Source organism: Pipistrellus hanaki (assembly GCF_964339955.1).
Source record: "Pipistrellus hanaki genome assembly, chromosome: 5".
Classification (NCBI taxonomy): domain Eukaryota; kingdom Metazoa; phylum Chordata; class Mammalia; order Chiroptera; family Vespertilionidae; genus Pipistrellus; species Pipistrellus hanaki.
In genome coordinates this window covers 92736685-92751284 of record NC_140507.1, presented here as the reverse complement: position 1 = coordinate 92751284, position 14600 = coordinate 92736685, and the positions used below count along the sequence as shown (strand labels likewise).

The window sequence follows — 14600 nt, the reverse complement described above, 5'->3', positions numbered from 1 at the left end:
ACTCTTCAGTCCTTGGGCTGATGCTCTAACTACTGACCCACATGGGCCAGGGCTGTCTTCTTATCATCTTGATTCTTTGCTTTTTAAGGTAAACTTAAGTAATTAATGTTCTTAACAACATAAACTAGTAAGATGGGGAAAGCTGCATATCAGAACAATTAAACCTGAAAACAGAGGATCCCTCTACTTACTAGTATATGGAGTAATTCAGTCCAGTGCCTCTCACACGGTTTACAGTGTCCTATAAACAGCATCACTAACGCTTGTAATCCTTGTACAGAGCAAGCCGGTCCAGGCAGCTTTCTAACCTAAAACAAGTACTTTGAAAATTGCTTCCTGAGTAAGAAGTTTGAGACTCCACATTTACTGTATTAGAGGGGGGGAAAGTTATCAGTGATGCTTACATTTCCTAATGTCTCCCACAGTGACAGTGTGGGATGGCATCTGAGAACATATGCTCTGGGCCAGTTTTCAACTGGGCGCCCTGCTGAGGGGAGTGATGAAATCTCATGAGTCCTGCTCTGTGTCACCTGGACGGGATCATCCTTGGTCCAGGTGTCCACCTGCAGACCCCGCCCGGGGCCACTCAGCAGGGAGGCATAGCCGTGCTTGTGTTCCAGTCACCCTTGTTTCACTTCCTAATGACCCAAAGTGCCAGAGCTGTGCTGCGGCTCCGGTGCCACAGAGAAGGTGCTCAGTGCTTGCTTTAGGGGCAAGGTGTGTGCAGTACACGAAGATATTCTGAGAGAGGGGGAGAGAGAACATTCACATGTTTTGTTACAGTATATTGTTAGAATTGCCCCACTTTATCACTAGTTATTGTTAATCTTCCACTGTGCCTAATTTATGCACTAGCCTTATCACAGGTGTGTGCAATAGGAAAAACCATACCACGTAGAAGGCTCGGTCCTCTCGGTGATCTCAAGCATCCATTCAATGCTTGAGCGTATCCCCCATGGATAAGGGGGCTGCCATGTATGTAAGAATTAGCACCTCCTTCAGCAGATCACTGTTGTGAACTGTAGAACTAACAACACAGGTCTGAAGTCAGGGGCCTCAAGCAAGGCCCTGCCTGCCTAACTCAGATGCCCCTCTAGTAGTGTTTACTAAACTGTACAAGCATGGGCTCACTGGTCTGTCTTGCCCACTGGACTTCAAGGTCTATTGGGGCAGGGACGGCATTTCATCCGACCTCGTCACACCCGTGGAGTCATAAAACTGGAAACAAAGGAGGTGTCACTAGTAAGACAGCAGTCAGGACAGCAGATACTCAATAAATATTTACGGAATGAGGCCCCCGGGGATAAGGAGAAGGAGGAAGGGAATGTTCCTCTGCTTTGGACACTGTGCCAACTCCAAGTTAAATCTGAAGACAGTGGGATTTGGGGGGGCGGTGCCTTCCCATTCTTTCTCGCACACCCTTTCCCATGGTAGGGTGCCCAACTTCCCTGGCACCTATGGACTCGGGACTTCGTACTGTTTTACTTCTGCCACAATGTTATTTCTCTGTCCTGTCATGTCCCAAAGTGCTCCAGGTTTCACAATCTCCATCTCCCCTGCCAGTCAGAACTGCTGTTCCCTCAGGGCTGCCACCGCAGCTGTTAAATGGTACGTGTCTTACACGAATTTCATGTGTATGAATACCTAAGAGTCCTTAGTGCTTCAAGAGATTTACATTTTCAAAAAGCTGCAACGAACATCCATTTAGTGGAATTGTCAGCTGTGTGTTAAAATGAAGCAAGAGGAAGACGCTTTGGGGGCCCTGGGTCAGGTGAGCTACCAAGGAGCAAGCCAGTGTTGGGGTAACTTTCCTACGGGGTTCCTCTCATCCTCCCAGCCAGTGAAGCTGCAGTTCCAAAGCATTTATGCTTGCCTCTCAGCCTCCCCCCCTCCACCTCTGCCCATGGCTTTGTCAGGAAGGGCTGCCAGAGTGAGGAGAGCCAAACGTGGGCCAATGGGCAGAGCTAGCAGCTTTCTGTACAGCTTTGACCTTGAGAAAATAGGGACAGAAGTGTATTACTATTGGAAGGCAATTCTCCAGGAGCGCCTCATGTTCTGTATATCTTGCAAGGGGAGACAGTGCCTGCCTTTGTCCTGGTGTATCTTTTCAAGAGGCAAACAGCCTTGGAAGGCAGAGAGTATCTCTCTCAGGAGCCAAGAGCAGGTTAGTGTACTGTCTAGTATCATGAAGGGACTGCTCCCCCTGGGTCACTATAAGAGAGTCATTGCCTAAGCTCAGGGCTCCTCTCCTGTGATGCACCCTCAGCACGTGCAGGTGCCATCGACCCCTCCCTGTCACTCTGGGGACGGGGGCTCGGGGAACTAGGACAAGTGGTAACACTGGCTACTGCCACTGCTGGGAGGAATACCCTGTCCTTTGCCTCTGATGTGGGACTTTCATGCCTCCTGCCAAAATCTATGAAACTGTAACTAACTTGTCAGTTTGGAGATAGTGTTAAATCTCAGACCCTTCATCGTTCTTAACAATTATTACAAGTTAGAGATGAAAAAATTCCCAGTTCTCCCCAAAACAGATACCTCCAACAGTAAATTGGGTTCTTAAAGGGGTAACTGCAACTTTCCCCTGGGACTGAATGCATTATTAATTAATTTTTCTGTTATGTCCTTGCTAACAATTTTCTTTTGTTTGTTTTACATGAAAACAGTACCAAAGGAAACCAATGCTCTTGACTCAGAGAGACGCAGACCTGCTGATGCTCAATTGTGTTGGGGGTGTGAGGAGTGGGCTGGCACGCCCCCAGTCAGCACGGAGATCACACTGCGGTGAAAGAGGGTGAGTGGCTGGCGTTTGTTCCTCTGCATGTACCTACAGAAACCAAATCTGCCCAACCTCTATTTTTGGCAAGAGTAAGAACAACTCTGCTTTATCCTAATTCCTTTCCTCCCCACCCCCTTTCAAAAGCCTATTTAAAGACATGTTCCTCAAAGTTATATTTGTCCTTCCTCGAGGGAGGAAAAAAGTCCTGATCACGTACCAATGGGAAACTGGCAGAGACATGTCGTATAAGTCACCTGTCAGAAAGGGGGTTTGAGAAAATAGAGACGTTTCACCTCTTCAGTGTTTTTACTTGTAGGGAAATGAGTTAAAGTAATGTCTTATTCACATGATTCCTATGCAGGGTGAATCCTCAGGACATATTAAAAACGGTGATAAAAAACTAAAGTGTAACTCTCTTCCCCTCACCCCTTGTTTTTCTAGCCTTTAATGTCAAGTTTATTCTGTGCTATAGGCACATCTCTTGCAGCTGCACATGCAGCCTACCCTAAGTCTGAGTGGCTCAGGAGCAGAGTTAGGATAACACTGTAGTCTCCACAGGACCATGGGGCCCTCCTCTGCTTTGTTTAAAAGCACAGGCACCTCCTCACAACCAACGGAGGAGCAGAGACCTGGCCTGCTCACACCCTGGTCTAACCAGGTAAGGATTTAGGGGCCTCACTTAAACACCCAATATACAAAGGACAGTCCATTCCCATTGCTTTAAGCCATGACCGTCCTCCCCTCCTTTAACCATCTTCATCTTCAAATGTGACCCCTTTATCTTGTCATTCTTCACTTTGGGCAGAAATGTTGAAAGAGCAAAAGGGCAGAGAAATAGGAGAAAAAACACACAAAGTCCTCTGCTTCTCCTTTTATTCAACTGGAATAAACTGCCTTAAAAATGTATAAAGCATCCATAGATACAGGGATGCTCAATGGTCTTATTTTAATGCAAATCTCATTAATAATTAAAATAACAAGATACCATACAGCAACATAAACTAACTTTATTCATATTTTTAAATGATATTATCCTAATCTCTAAGGATTTTAGGGGTAAGGGAAAGAGTGGAGATTATACTATCTAGAAAACCATGAACTGTGTGGATTTGAAACATATCTTAAAAGACATCTAATCTGATCACCTTATAATGCTTGAATCCCTGGGTACTGACCCCACTAGATGTTCATACATATACATTAACATATTTATCATGTAAACAGTATTTAAAAATAAGACTCACTTGCCTCTGTAGATTCCTTTTTAAGGCAGTAAATCTCTTCTCAAGAGAAATTTAGATGCCGGGGAGGGGGGGAGAATCAATGGTGTGGCTTACATCTTAATCAATGAGTCAGATTGAAGAGTAACTGCCCTTACAAGGAAACGGCTGTGTCTCTCAGAGGTGGACTAAGTTCAAAGGGGTACTCCAGTGATGTGCATGAGGGTCCTGGGGAGCACTGAGGTCCAAGCCCACCTTTATCTATGAGGCCTGGGAAAGTCCATCTGGACAGGTACAGATTAGATGCAGGAAACTTCTTTATAATTAAGAGCTGAGGATGGGAATGGAGAACAATCAGTAAGGGTCTACATTATCATAAACCAAAAGAAGACAGGTTACAGAAGTTTACATACAATAGATTTAGGCTTGACTACAAAACAGGAGCATGTTGTAAGATATATATATATATATATATATATATATATATATATATATATATATATATATATATATATGGCTAATATGCAAAGTGTCCCCTTGGCAGTTCAACCAGGAGACCGGTAGTCCAATTGCTTGCTATGACATGCATTAACCACCAGGGAGAGACATGAAATGAAGGAAGGCCCCAGTTGTTGGCCAGAAGGATCACTGGCCAGGCCTAGGGACCCAACCCTGCATGAATTTCATGCACTGGGCCTCTAGTATAATTTGAAAGTGGATGCGTTGAATCTTGGCTTATGTTTGACATCTCCTGGAAAGGGGGCTTGGGACTTGGCTGGCACCGTGAGATGCTGCTTGCTGCAGGGCCCAGGTATGGTCACCAAAGATTCAGTATCTGCATCAAGCAAGCAGTCCCTGCAAACGGAAGTCTCTCTCATGCATTAGTCTTGCCACTGAGCAACAAAAAGAACTCATTTTTTTAGAATGTTTTGTCTGCTTTATGAGGATTTCCCCCCAGTCAACCATTTCGCTACCAGCTCTCCCAAAGGGGAGAGAAGCTTTTCACACTCCGGGGAGGAGATGGCAGGCTCCAAAACCATCAATGGCTTCAATTCTCCTGTAAAGCCAGCTTAGCGAGTCACAGGTGGATTTTTACCAAAAATGCACAGAAGGGTCTATGCTGCCAATATCTTATTTAAAAATAATCAGCTCATCCTTGGCTAGATATATTGTGTGTGTGATAGCCAAATGCATTAAAGCATCAACAAAGACACCTTTGGAGATAACTTGGCAAAAACCCAATATCCTCAAGTGAATTGATTTCAGGAGGAATGATGAAAGCTCATAAGGAGCACTGCACGCATTAAGGATTTATGTGTTACTACTGTTAAGAGGGGAAAATGGAATAGTTTATTAGGATGACTTTTGTGAGTACATGTAAGATCTTATTTATCAGAGTAGATCTGCTTTTGTTGTTTTGTCTGTGTCTTTCCTTTTTATTTATTTATATTCATTCAAAAAAGTTATTTGAAGGTATTTTAGAAGCCATATAGAATTTTGCATATGACACAAGTCAAGATTGAAATTGACCAATGATCATATATCAGTGTATTCAGCATTTATGTGATTTATCTACAATGCACTGTATTCAAGCTTTTCTGAAGTTAGCAAAAATTCTTCCCATATTTTTTTTGAGTAACTCACTGATATAGGTAAATGTTACAGAAAATAAATGCTAAGCCTTTTGTTTGCTCTATTGTTAAATGATTTAAGTCTTTATTACCTAATCATTTCATACTCTCAAAAAGTATTAGTCACTTTATCAAGGCATTGTTTTCCTGTCAAGTCTTAGTATCTTATTTCTTAGTCACACTTCAAGATTCAAGAGTAATTTTTCTATGTGAAAATGTTAAATATGCAATACATGATTGTATAAACTCATTTAATTTCATTCTTTATCTCCTTTTAATCAAACATCTCCCTTATCAGAGTTCAATCATTATTTGGTTAATTATTAATAGCTATGTGTATTTTATATAATGGACATGGATAGGCCCAGTAAAATAATCTATATATATATATATAAGCCTAATTTGCAAAGTGTCCCCTCGGGAGTTCGACCTGGAGTTCAATTGCTCACTATGACGTGTGCTAACCACCAGGGGGTGGTGAGGAATGAAGGAAGGCCCCAACAGCAACCAGAAGGAAGGCCACTGATCAGCCCTGATCTCCAGCCAAGCCAAGGGACCCTACCCATGCATGAATTCCATGCACTGGGCCTCTAGTTTATGATTAAAAAATAAATAAAAAATTGGATTTGGTAAAGAATTATCATTTCCCATGCAATAGAATACTATGCTGGTATAAAAGCCATGTTGTAGAAGAATATTTATAGGAAAAGGTCCATGATATACATTAAGTAAAAATTGTGGGCAGTTGAATTTCATATATGGCATTTCCTCCCCATACAAACATAGATAGCAAAAGGCCTGAGAATGTTCACCTATCCCTGGGGACAGAAGAGTAGGGAGAGGTGCTTAGGATTTGTGATGACTTTTAAGTTTTCCCTTATGTTTTCTGTGCTTTTTAAATTTTCTGTGTTACCTGTATAAGTAGAAAAAATATTTAAAAGTGAATTGCTCAAATAAAAAACAGTTTCTGTTTAGTGTCATTATCTAAATCAACCAATATTTTTTTAAACACAACCTGGTGCAAGATACTGTAGAAGGTATTTTAAAAATAGCGGGTTTTTTGTAGAATTGATATCATTACAATGTCCATACTAACCAAGCAATCTATAAATTCAATGCAATTGAATTAAAATGCCAATGGCATACTTCAAAGAGCTAGAACAAACTTTCCAAAAATTCATCCAGAATAAAAATAGACCCTAAATAGCTGCAGCAATCCTGAGAAAGAAGCACAAAGTTGGAGAGATCACAATACCAGATATCAAGCTACACTCAAAACAGCCGGGTACTGGCACCAGAACAGACATATAGACCATAGAACAGAACAGAGACCCAGAAATCAACACAAGCCATTATGCTCAATTAATATTTGACAAAGGAGGCAAGAGCATATAATGGAGTTAAGACAGTCTCTTCAATAAATGATGTTTGGAAAAATGGACAGATACTTGAAAAAAAAAAAATGGAACTAGACCGCCAACTTACACCATACCCAAAAATAAGCTTAAAATTGATAAAGGACTTAAACATAAGATGGGAAACCATAAAAATCCTACAAGACTCCATAGGCAGCAAATAACAGACATTTGTTGTGGCAATATCTTTACCAGCACAGCTCTTAGGGCAATGAAAACTAAGGAGAAAACAAACAAACGGGACTACATCAAAATAAAAACCTTCTGCACAGGAAAAGAAACCATCAGCAAAATGAAAAGGGAGCCCACTGTATGGGAGAACATATTGCCAATGTTATCTCCGATAAGGGTTTAATCTCCAACATTTACGAGGAACTCATACAACTTAACAAAAGAAAGATAAACAATCGAATCAAAAAATGGGCAAAGGACCTAAATAGACACTTTTCGAAAGAAGACATACAGAAAGCCAAGGAATATGAAAACATGTTCAAAGTCACTAATCATCTGAGAGATGCAAATCAAAACAACAATGAGGTGCCATCTCACAGCTGTCAGAATGGCCAACATCAACAAATCAACAAACAACAAGTGCTGGCAAGGATGTGGAGAAAAAGAAACCCCCGTGCACTGCTGGTGGGAATGCAGACTGGTGCAGCCACTGTGGAGAACAGTGTGGAGTTTTCTCAGAAAATTAACAATGGAACCCCCATTGACCCAGTAATCCCACTTCTAGGAATATATCTCAAGAAAACAGAAACACCAATCGGAAAGGATATATGCACCCCTATGTTCATAGCAGCACAATTTACAATAGCTAAGATTTGGAAACAACCTAAGTGCCCATCAGCAGGTGAGTGGATTAGAAAACTGTGGTACATCTACACAATGGAATACTACACTGCTGTAAAAAGGAAGGAATTGCAACAGCATGGATGGAACTGGAGAGCATTATGCTAAGTGAAATAAGCCAGTCAGTGAAAGATAAATATCACATGATCTCACCCATTTGTGGAACATAATGAACAACATAAACTGATGAACAAAAATAGATACAGAGGCAAAGAAACATCGAATAGAAGGCAAGGGAGGGTTGGGGTGGAAGTAAGAGATCAACTAAAGGACTTGTATGTATGCATATAAGCATAACCAATGGACACAAGACACTGGGGAGTGGGGTTGAGGGCATGTGCCAGGGCTAGGAGAGGCAGGCTGGTGGTCAATGGAGGGCGGGGGGCGGGGGGGGGCGGGGGGAAGGAGACATATGTACTACTATTTGTAATACTTTAAACAATAAAATAAAATTTAAAAAATACTTTTTTTCTCCTTTGTAGTCAAAGAACTTTCAGTCATGTTTTAGAAGAATTGGGTGAAAAATGTAAGATGTTGCTTCACTGATGTGGTTCAGTGGTTGTGTTGTGGACTCAATTCCCAGTAGGGGGTGTGCAGGAGGCAGCCAATCAATGATTCTCTCTCATCATTGATGTTTCTCTCTCTCTCTCTCTCTCTCTCTCTCTCTCTCTCTCTCTCTCTCTCTCTCCCTCTCTCTCTTTTTTTCTCTCTCTCTCCTTTTCTGAAATTAATAAAAATATATTTAACACATACGTAAGATGTTTAAAAAACCAATAAGGTTTAAATAACAAGTCAAGCCAGGAATAGAAAGGTAATGAGCACATATAAATTATAGAGAAATATTGCTATGAGGAGAATCACTTCTCTGCTGGACATTCCTGTGTTAATCTGATACACTGTGACTCTAACCAGCCCCTGCCTTTTTCTTTCCCATTTGTAGTGTTCCACTGCTGATTTCATCATCTGTATGTAATCCTGTTCCTGAGTTTTGGTGGCATTTAGCAACACGCAGTTCTGAAACTCCCTCGTTCCCCTACAGTAGGCCACTTAGTCACATGGAGGAACTTTACAGGATGCAGTGGTCATTTCAACCCCTACCTTTTGTCTAGATTTCCATTTAGATATGACATCTAAAACTTCCTTCCCTGTTGCCTGATGTGGATTAAATGGTGGGGAAGGAAAACTGTCCCATCTTTTCACTCTGGGGCTCTTGACACCTGTTCTCAGGTAGAGAAGGGGGTGCACTCTTCCCCGGGAGGTGCACAAGGCGTTGAACCCAACACCTGCTGTGGATGGGGCGGAACAAGGAGGGCGGGACTCAGGGCTCCTAACTGTATTGCACTTGAGGACACTGACCTTGGTGTTTCTCTCCCTCGGTATTTTTTTTAAAATATATTTTTATTGATTTTTCACAGAGAGGAAGAGAGAGGGATAGAGAGCTAGAAACGTCGATGAGAGAGAATCATCGACCATCTGCCTCCTGCACACCCCCCACCGGGGATGTGCCCACAACCAAGGCACATGCCCTTGACCGGAATCGAACCCGGGACCCCCCAGTCCGCAGACAGACGCTCTAACACTGAGCCAAACCGGTGCCGGCTCCCTCGGTATTTAACTGTTTGTTCATTCTTCCCCTGGGAATGAATTATTGACATTCAGAGAAGCTAAGTCCACCGTAAAGTAATATATTACTCATCGCCAAAAGAAACCCACATTCTTCCCTCTAACGGTGGAAGCTGAGGGCTTCAATGTCCCTGAACACTATCTATGGGGTCGGTGAGACAAATAAATGTTGAGCCAGTGCTTCTGTTGTTCGATGTAGAGTTTTACAGGTTCCCTCCGGAGCTGTTTTATGAGAATGTGGATTTCCCACAGAGGGAGTTAGATAGGATACGTTTAAAAAGTGCTGCACTTCAAAGTGATAACAGGGTCTTCATGGCATTTCTTCACCCCTCATAAGTGAGAAAGATGTGGGGATAAATATTTCCCCAGAGCACTTGTGAATTCTATTTGTCTAATGAAAATTTTACTTTTCCTTATTATTGATTTCTCCTTCCCTCTCTCCTTCTTCCTGAATTCCTATTTTCTTTAATAAATTATGTACACGTGTTTGAAGCTAGATTGCTATAGGTAGTGCTGAGGAGTGAGTGTGTCTTTTCTCATTGATTAAATGAATACAAACATTTATAAGTCCTCTTCCCCGGGGGCAAAGCAATGATGAAAAACAACAGGAGCCTCCTTATTGAAACACAACTGCTCAACAGCTCCTGTAGAAGCTAAAAATAATTTCTTTGAAATTAAAAAAATAGCATAACCTAATGAATGCTTTATTCGAGTAACATATTTGATATAAAGAAATGTTAGGTCACTGTTCCCATTATACTGGAAAGTTGTTTCCCTGAATTAAAAACCTCTTACTAACAGATGACTTCTTAACATCACACTCACTCTTACATAATTACACAGATTATTCATTAAACAAAGAGATTGCCATTTCCAAAAGTAATATTTATTGAGCAATTTTCTATACCTGAAGCTAGCTGCTAATAAAAGTATTGATGGAATAGAGAAAAAAGTTCTCCTCTGTGTTTTGTTATTCTCCTGGTAGTCACTGTTTACATTGTTCACTTTATCTGAGGAAAATTAGGATTTGTAAAAATCCAAGGGCGATCGCCTTTTCTCTGCCGCTTTTAGCCTGCTGACTATTCTTGATATTTTATTTTTACCTGAAAGTTTAAAAGTCCTGAATACTTGGTTAGGCTCAAAATTTCCGGGGGACGAGAATAGAAAAGGAAAGTGATCTTTCCCAGGGCCCTGGCTGCTCACAGAGTCCGAGTGGAAAATGCCCTGTGTGCCTGAAGGCTTGGGAGGAAGAGCAGCGGCTGGCATGGTCAGAACCTAGAGCTGGCACCTAGCCATTGCCTGGCCTGGCACCATACTTCACCTGCGGGGAGCTTGAGGTGTAAAGAAGCCAGGTGACATCCCCAAGGAGACACCGCCGGCCAGTTCCCTTACAAGCCTGCCCTTTCTCCTTCATCATCCTCCCAGGCACTTGAGTAAGATGGCCGGCCCTAGGCTACTTGTCTTGATTTCTTGACAAGTAGCAGTTTTTTAAAAAACAGGGTATCAAAAATCTACAGGGGGAATGTAGGGGAGAGTGGAGGGGAGGTAAGAGATCAACCGAAGGACTTGTATGAATTCATATAAGCACAATCAATAGACCCAAGACACTGTGAGGGGAGAGGGAGGGGGGCAAGTAGGGGGTGAAGGAGGAGAGGCAGGGGAGGCGGGGAGGTCAATGGGGGAGAAAAGAGGAGATATATGTACTACTATTTACAATGCCTTAAACAATAAATAAATAATTTTTTTAAATGTACATGTGATCAATGTCATAGCACAACCCTTTTGTGACCTCATAAACAGAAAGAAAAAAAAAGTAAGAAAACTCAAAACTCTGACACCTTCACAACATAATAGTATCCTCAGCTCTTCCAGCAGAGTTAGTGTTAAAAGTACAAGGGAAGGACTTATATGCATGCATATAAACACAACCAATAGTCACAAGACACTGGGGTGGAGGAGTGAGGGCAAGTCCGGGGAAGGGGAGGCCAGAAGGAGGTCAATGGGGGGGGGGGGCGCGCGAGAGGGGACATATGTAAAACAAACAAACAAACAAACAAACAAACAAATAAAGCAGGTTATTTTACATTTGTTAAGGAGTTGGCAGTATGAACACAGGCACCATTCAGAGTATCTGGCCTACCACATCCCAGGCTTGAAATCCACTGCCCTTTGCATTTCCATCCTGCTGCTTCTCACTAACCCAGCGAAGCCCCCACCACACTCCCACTTCTGCCACCACTACACCGGTGCCAGCTGCCTTTGTGCCGGTGCCTTCACCTTCATCCTCCTCCTCCTCCACTCTCAAGAATGCATTTGCCTACATTCTTTTCTGTCTGAAGAAATCCTCTCTGTCCTTTAGGCCCAGTGCAAAGTCACCTGCTCTGTGAACCTCCCCAGACCACCCCTCACCAGGGCACAATCACTCCCTCTCTCCTTTGTGCATTAACAGCATTACCCTGGGTAGAGATCAGCCTGCATTTGGTATGAAAGGACCATATCTTATTTCTCTGTGTGTTCCTAATGCGATGTGGCCATTCAGTAAGTCTTTGGAGAACTAATTGTGGGAATTTTGGTTGCCCAACTTCCATTTCACTGCTCTGGGGCCTTGCCCCTATCATTCAGAGGAGATTTTCTTGGCTTTAGGGGTCAGCTTTGTTTCTGTCATTGTCCTTCATACCTACAGAGAATCTTCTAATAGAGCTGTTTCTTCATTACACTCCTTTCTGTCAGTGGTATTTAGCATCTTTAAAGAAAATAGGGTTCTCAGTGTAAAACACCATTATTGTATAGAATGACCATCACACATGTAATTATTTTTATTTAGTTGGCCTGCATATTTTAAAACTATTTTTATTGGCCGCCAGCCACTTCTCGCCTCTCCTCCCCCGGCAGAAGCCCGGGGGCAGAGCAGGAAGCCAGGACATGTTCCACCGCAAGCTGACTGACCCTGACTACCACAACCCCGCCAGCTTCAATGGCAGAGATGAAACAGAATTTAGAAACTTTATTGTTTGGCTTGAAGACTAGAAAATCAGACACTGCAGGATTGAAGACAGAGGTAATTTAAGAAATCCTCAGCAGTGACTGACCCAAGTTCTTTGAAAAGTATCTCACAGATGTTAGCTGTCCTTTCAAGATTCAAGATCGACAAGAAACAATTGACTGGCTTCTTGCTTTAGCCATTAGACTTGAATATGGAAATAACGCTGAAAAATATAAGGACTCTGTATCTGATCATACAAAAGATGCTGACAATGCAGCTAAAAATGCAGAGCCATTGATCAATTTTGTATGTTAATAATCCTGATTTTAAGGCTGGTGTGATGGCTTTGGCTAACCTTCAGAGTCAATGTCATGATGATCACCTGGTAATGCTTAAGGCAATTTGCATTTTGGTCCAGGAACACTTGACGCAGGATGCAGTTGCTAGAACAAATCAAGCAAAAGAGAGGTTGCCTGTTGCTTTAGTATTGGTTTTGACACAGGAGATGCAGTTCTTAATGAAGCTCAAATTCTGCAATTGCTGCATATAGAAGAACTCAGAGAGCTACAGACAAAAATTAATGAAGTCATAATAGCTGTTCAGGAAGTTATTGCTGACCCCAAGACAGACCACAGGCTGGGGAAAGTTGGAAGATGAGCCTTTTAGGATTTCAGCCTCTCACCTATGTAGGACAGATGGGAACCATGCCCACCATGGTATGTGTTTCAAAATCAAACATCACATTTTCAAGGGAAGAATCCCAGAAAATTGACTATGACCTAGAGATTTACCATCATTGCTTTTTCTTTATAAAGTTTGGGAAAGCTGGGGAAAATATTTTTATTGATCTCAGAGAGGAAGGGAGAAGGAGAGAGAGATTGAAACACCAATGATGAGAGAAAATCATTGATGGGCTGGATCAAGCTTGCAACCCAGGCATGTGTCCTGACCAGGAATCCTGGTTCATGGGTGGACACTCAACAACTGAACAACACCAGCTTCAGAGTGCCTCCTTATTTCTAGCACAATAAAGTGTTGCCTGTTTTTGAACTTTATATGAATGGAATCATACAGTTCACATTCTCTTTTGTATCTGTCTGCTTTTGCTCAATATTATGTTTGTAAGATTCTAAAAGCTGTTTTTAAAAATGAGTAATATTGCAGTATCTAAGATTTTAATCAATGTCTATGAGATGTTTTCCATGTCGCCAGTTCAGAAAGAAGGCAGTTATTATGAGGTATGCATGAAATTCCTCTCTAGGGGATGCCTGCTCAGCATTCATCCTTGTCATTCCTATTAGCAACCCAGCTTTATTAGGGTGCTTGCACACCCCTTTCCTGTGCCATCCACATGATTTATGGGGGTGAGCCTGATTAGTAATCCTGCTCCTCATCCTCAGAGAGTGGCTGAGGAAGAGAAGTCTGCTGGGGCTCCTGGGAAATATCCTGCCTACTACTCAAGAGATGCTAGCAGAAGTGACCCTCTAGCTCTTCTTCTGGATATGGTTGTGTGTGTGTGAGGTTCAGACCTCCAAGGCCACTCCATCACCAGCCCTGAGATTGAAGTCAATACAAGGAGGAAGAGAACCAAGAATCACACAAAATAGGGCCAATACCAGACTTGAGCCCATCCTGCCTCCAAATGTCCAGTTAGGCCATCCAGCATATATCTCATCATTGTTTAATCCAGGTGGGGGTTTCTTGTTTGCTCATATTTAAAAAATACTTAATACTAAAGGCATTTTAACCAATACATCTCCTAAGGACTTGGAGGAAGACCTGGAAGTGAGTCCAACTGGAGTCCATGTATTTTTTTAATACTTTTTCAGAATTTGATGGCTAGAGTGAATTTGTTTTCTAAGATGAAAAACTCACTTGGAATTTCATTCCAAAGCATAATTCTCAATATTAATAAAGAGAAGGAATTGTGAATGTGCTTCTTAAGAAACGGATGCTTGCCTAACTAGCATGGCTCAGTGGTTGAGCATCAGCCTATGAACCAGGAGGTCACTTGCTCTTTGTAAAATTGTTATGGCACATAGTTAGAATGACTAGCTGATCCTCGAAGGATGATCTTGAATATTCAAATTATATTTT

At 42.1% G+C, this 14600-nt stretch overlaps 1 pseudogene across 1 annotated transcript; it reads left to right on the top strand.

Moving 5' to 3' along the window:
* Nucleotides 1-12442: 12442 nt before the first annotated feature.
* Nucleotides 12443-13160, top strand: LOC311623733 (RNA transcription, translation and transport factor protein-like; annotated as a pseudogene). Its single transcript has one exon. The product of its transcript is annotated as an RNA transcription, translation and transport factor protein-like (transcript).
* The last annotated feature ends 1440 nt before the right edge of the window (nucleotides 13161-14600 follow it).